Raw genomic sequence first — 6,000 nt, 5'->3', positions numbered from 1 at the left:
CTGATCGATATCAGCAGGTATCGGGCACAGGCTCACCTCCGGCTAGCGGCAGGGGGCCGGGAATGGACAGGACGTACTCCTACGTCCTCGGTCCTTAAGGACTCGGAAAAGGGGGCGTAGGAGTACGTCCATGGTCCTTAAGGGGTTAATGGCACAGGGGGTAATGAAATGGTATAGGGGAGTGATTAAATTGCTCTAGTAGATTCTACTGTAATATTGCTTTTTATTGTGTTTTAAAGGAAATTACACTCTGGAGTGAGTACAGGACAGTATTCCGTCATTTAGAACGATTTTTGAGCCTTTTTTCCCAATAGGGGACATCTCCCAATAGTGGACACTTTGCTTTTCCCCGTGAGTGTCCGCTATAAAGAGATTCTACCGTATTTGTATTGCAATATTGTAATGGACTATACAAATGATCAAGCAATTGCTCAAGTCCTAAAAAAAAGTAAAAAAAATAAAAATAAAAATAAAAAGCTTTTCAACATATAAAAGAAGAAAAGGTTTTAAACCTCTCATCCCATTTATGAGATGAAAATAAAAAACATGATTTTGATCACCGGGTCTATAAAAATAAAAAAATAAAAAAACATGGCGATGTATATCTCACACAATGCTAAAGAAATAAGGATGAAAGAAATGATCAGGACGTCAGTCTTCTGTATCCTAAAATAGTGTCAGTGAAAACAGCTGCTTTACCCATAGACTTGCATTGAGGGGGCGGGGCGTGAGGACACAAGGGGGCGGGGCTATGACATCAAGAGCTCCCGGCGCCGGCTCCAGTGTTCAGAACAGTTTGTTCCAAATGCTGAGCAGTGGAGTAAACCTTTCAGCATTATATAGACCATACACATTAGATTGGCTGGAGCTGGTGATGTCATAGCCCCGCCCCCTCATGAAGTCATGCCCCCTCAATGCAAGTCTATGGGAGGGGGCGTGACAGCCGTCACGCCCCCTCCCATAGACTTGCATTGAGGGGGCGGGGTGTGACATCATGAGGGGGCGGGGCTATGACTTCTCAAGCTCCCGGCGTTCCAAACGCTGAGCAGTGGAGTACCCATTTAAGTAAACCAGGAAGGCTGAGCCACATGTGACCCTGAACTTACCACCTATCCTTGGCCCATAGCCCAGGCCTTACTGTAAGTACTGACCCACCTGTGTGATCATATAATCCCGATACCACAGTTGTGCTATATTCTGTCCAGAATGGAAAAAACATTTCATAGAAAGAAATTGAATGGAATTTTCAGCCTCCAACGTAGAAGGTGGCCGGAGTTGCCAATTGCGTAACAAATAGTGCAAAATTATATTCCTAAAAAAGTAGAGGGAAGTTTTGGGAACAAGCAGACAATGCCAACATAAGCAATAGCCGGGCCTAGGTGAGGGGGTGGGGATCGTAGCGTGGGGGGGACTTCATCTCCATCTTGAATTAACATTTGGAGGTTTTTCAAAGATAAACTGTTGAGATTTATTTTTCCTGCCAACAAAATTAGGACTAAAATCTTCATAACTACTATGAGAAGTATTTCGGGCAGTCATCTGGGAACATTTACTAGGATTAGGAGGGGGTGTGATATAAAAGGGAATGCCATCTAAATGGTGGTCCAGGGGAGAGGCACAGAGGACGGAAGGAATATATCACAACAAAATATTTAATCCCAAATTATATTATTATACTAAACACTACAATAATTATTTATAAAGAAGATATCTATCTATCTAATATATCTGTATCTACCATCTCATATCTATCTATCTCATATCTATCTATCTATCTAGCCAAAGGATAAATTGGCCAGCACTATTGATCCACACTATTGTAAAAACCTGGCCTGCAGGTGCAGGCTGCTGGGCTAAATATACAGCAACAGGAGAATACAGCAGCACACTGCTAGCACAAAGATATAGATGAAACATGAGTATATAGATAAAACATGAGTATATAGATAGAACATGAAAAGCTATACAGCTGTAATGCAATAAATGAAGATATGAAACTATGAAAATATGAGGTACTTAGCTTGCAAATTTGGCGCCAAATAGCGTGGACCGTCCCACCACGGTAAGGTGACCTCATTCTGGGATGGACCCTACACTTTGTATATGCCTCTGTTGCTGTATATTTAGCCCAGCAGCCTGCACCTGCAAGCCAGGTTTTCACAATAGTTTGGATCAATGGTGCTGGCCAATTTATCCTTTGGTTGTATTACACATACGGGGGAGTGGCTACCTCCATGTTGGCTCCTGCACCCCACCCACCTCTATTAGGTGTATATAAGGTGCCTTGGATGTTTCAGACCTTGCAATGCCTGTTGTACTGTTCACACAGAGGCATATACAAAGTGTAGGGTCCGTCCCAGAATGAGGTCACCTTACCGTGGTGGGACGGTCCACGCTATTTGGCGCCAAATTTGCAAGCTAAGTACCTCATATTTTCATAGTTTCATATCTTCATTTATTGCATTACAGCTGTATAGCTTTTCATGTTCTATCTATATACTCATGTTTCATCTATATCTTTGTGCTAGCAGTGTGCTGCTGTATTTTCCTGTTGCTATCTATCTATCTATCTATCTATCTATCTATCTCATATCTATCTATCTCATATCTATCTATCTAGCAACAGAAGAATGCAGCAGTACACTGCCAGCACAAGGATATAGGTGCAACATGAATATGCAGATAAAACATGGAGAGCTATACAGCTATGGTGTAATAGATGCAAATGTGAAACTATGAAATAGTGAGGCACTTAGCTCGCAAATTTGTCTCCGCCGGCGGTCAAATAGCTTGGACCGTCCCGCCGCGATAAGGTAGCCTCCTGGGACGGACCCTACACTGTGAATATGCCTCTGTGTGAACAGTTCAGTAAGCATGGCAGGGTCTGGAACATCCAAGACACCTTATATACACACCTGATAGAGGTGGGTGGGGTGCAAGGCCAACATGGAGGTAGCCACTCCCCCGTATGTGCAATACAGACAAAGAATAAGTCAGCCAGCACTTTAGTTGATACCAAACTATTATATGGACCTGGCCTACAGGTGCACGCTACTAGGCTAGATATACAGCAACAGAAGAATGCAGCAGCACACTGCCAGCACAAGGATATAGGTGCAACATGAATATGCAGATAAAACATGGAGAGCTATACAGCTATGGTGTAATAGATGCAAATGTGAAACTATGAGATAGTGAGGCACTTAGCTCGCAAATTTGTCTCCGCCGGCGGTCAAATAGTCAGATTTGCGAGCTAAGTGCCTTTACACCACACAAGCTGGAAGCAGAGAGGGGTGATCACTGTGATGTGTACTGTGAAGAAAAAAAAACAAAAAAACGAATATTCGTAATTACGAATATATAGCGCTATATTCGCGAAATTCGCGAATTTGCGAATATGCGATATTTGCGAATAATATTCGAATTGCGAATATTCGCGAGCAACACTAACACTGAGTAGTAAAATCCAAACAAGTTTTATTCCATCACAGTGAGGGTGTCCAGAACAACGTTTCAACCAGCTCCCTGGTCTTTTTCAAGCTTGAAAAAGACCAGGGAGCTGGTTGAAACGTTGTTCTGGACACCCTCACTGTGATGGAATAAAACTTGTTTGGATTTTACTACTCAGTGTGCTGCGGATATTTCCAATTTCTGCTTACATATGGATCCCTGACCCGGGTCTGGGTGCACCGATCCTTGTTTTCCTAGGGTGCTGCTCTCCTTCTATTCTATCTATCTATCTATCTATCTCATATCTATCTATCTATCTACCTCATATCTATCTATCTATCTCATATCTATCTATCTCATATCTATCTATCTCATATCTATCTATCCATCTATCTCATATCTATCTATTTCATATCTATCTATCTCATATCTATCTATCTATCTATCTCATATCTATCTATCTATCTATCTATCTATCTATCTATCTATCTCATGTCTATCTATCTCATATCTATCTATCTATCTATCTCATATCTATCTATCTCACATCTATCTATCTATCTATCTATCTATCTCATATCTATCTATCTCATATCTATCTATGTCATATCTATCTATCTCATATCTATCTATCTCATATCTATCTATCTCATATCTATCTATCTATCTATCTCATATCTATCTATCTCATATCTATCTTTCTCATATCTATCTCATATCTATCTATCTCATATATATCTATCTCATATCTATCTATCTATCTCATATCTATCTATCTCATATCTATCTTTCTCATATCTATCTATCTATTTATCTAACTCATCTCTATTTATCTATCTACCATCTCATATCTATCTATCTCATATCTATCTATCTATCTATCTCATATCTATCTATTTTATATATATATATATATATATATATATATATATTTATATATGAAATGTCAGCAGAGATCTCTGTGTTCCAAAAAGAAAATCATTTCCTCTGTAGTATACAGACCCTAATAAGTACTGGAAGGTTTAAGATTTTTTAATAGAAGTAATTTACAAATCTGTAAATCTTTCTGGCACCAGTTCATAAAAAAAAAAGTTTTCCACCGGAGTACCCCTTTAAACCAAAGGTGGCCATACACATGCTGCTCAGCGGACAGCTATCTCTCCCAGTTCCAGTGTTTTCCAACTAGGGTGCCTCCAGCTGTTGCAAAACTACAACTCGCGGACAGCCTTTGGCTGTAGGGGCATGCTGGGAGTTGTAGTTTTGCAATGGCTGGCGGGACCCTGGTTGGGAAGCACTGCTCTATACACATGTAGGTTTGGCTGTGCATTTACATGTCCTGAATGGAGGACAGAGGATATGCCAGAGTCAGACTCTTCACACAGCAGCACAAATGCAACCTTCTTCTATCCATCATCTGTTGGGGTTGAGTTGGCATGCCCCATACACATTAGACAGCACGCCCTGACGAAATCTGCACACTTCTTCTAATTTGTATGGGGGCCTTTAGAGCTGCTATAAATAAAAAATAAAAAAAATGGCAATAAACTGCAATACCAGGTATAGCCACAGGACAAGAGTGGCGCTATTTTTGTAAAAAAAATAAAAAATAAATAAAAACGTAAAATTTTTTTCCAACTGCTTAACTTTTCTTTACAAGTTAAAGGGATCATTTAAGGACATTATTATTGTCAGACAAAGCAGAATGGAGGTCAGCGGCAGGCATGAATAGAGTATGTTCTGTACGAGGTAACAGTAATGATAGGGTACAGTTTGCCATGGCAATAAATACATTTCTTTTGCTGTCTCTCGTGGAAGGAGCGGTCTCCCTTGGCAGTCACAGTACACCTGTCTCACCTTGCAGCTGTCTCTTGGAAACAGAATCTCTTGCATCAGAACGACAGAAATACAATGGAAAACAATTACCGTTCATTAAAGCTGAAGCACCGAATGGGAGGCAAAAAATAGAATTAAGACGCAGGTCCTTGTTATTACGAAAACTTTGGGATTTCCTTTTCCGGCTTCACGTCTCAAAGTCACACTTTAAGGTTATTAACCTGGAGGAGCCGGAGCCGGGGGGACAACCTCATACATAGGAATACAGGAGACAAGACCGGAACGTTTGGGGGGGGGACACAATCTATAATCTCCGATGAAGCCTCAGGAGTCAGACGGGATGGAAAACTCCACGATTTACTTCCAACAAATGTGAACAAGGTAATAGAAGCCGCTGGTGTGCCTCTGATGGGTAACCACCCAGCTTTTCCAGTCTTGTGAAGAGAATATTTGGTAAAATAACCATATTGGAGCTCTTCAGAAGACTGGGAAAGTTGTGTGGCACGCAGTACACAGTGCAGGGCTCACAGTACTTCCCCAACTTTTCCAGTCTCAGCTAAAGCCCCAGCAGTGATAGGTTGTTCGTCCTCCCTGCCCCTGCACTGATGTGTTTGCTCCCCCTTCACTCTTCTCTCAGTCTGCCATAGCCATATTAGAGCTCTTTAGGAGACTGGAAAAGCTGAGTGGCCCACATTTGCATGCCACCTAGCTTTCGCA

At 41.3% G+C, this 6,000-nt stretch overlaps 1 protein-coding gene across 1 annotated transcript in view; it reads left to right on the top strand.

Annotated features, from left to right (window-relative positions):
- The first annotated feature begins 5,606 nt into the window (after nt 1–5,606).
- Nucleotides 5,607–6,000, top strand: part of NTF3 (neurotrophin 3) — a 102,635-nt gene continuing 102,241 nt past the window's right edge. Inside the window, exon 1 of the mRNA XM_056517218.1 lies at nt 5,607–5,664. The gene's annotated coding sequence lies outside the window, so the exon portion shown is untranslated. The remainder of the gene's footprint in view (nt 5,665–6,000) is intronic.

This window comes from Hyla sarda, chromosome 4 (genome assembly GCF_029499605.1).
Source record: "Hyla sarda isolate aHylSar1 chromosome 4, aHylSar1.hap1, whole genome shotgun sequence".
In the NCBI taxonomy this organism is placed as follows: Eukaryota; Metazoa; Chordata; class Amphibia; order Anura; family Hylidae; genus Hyla; species Hyla sarda.
The sequence above is the reverse complement of the archived record's forward strand: the minus strand, read 5'-3'. Positions and strand labels throughout refer to the sequence as shown.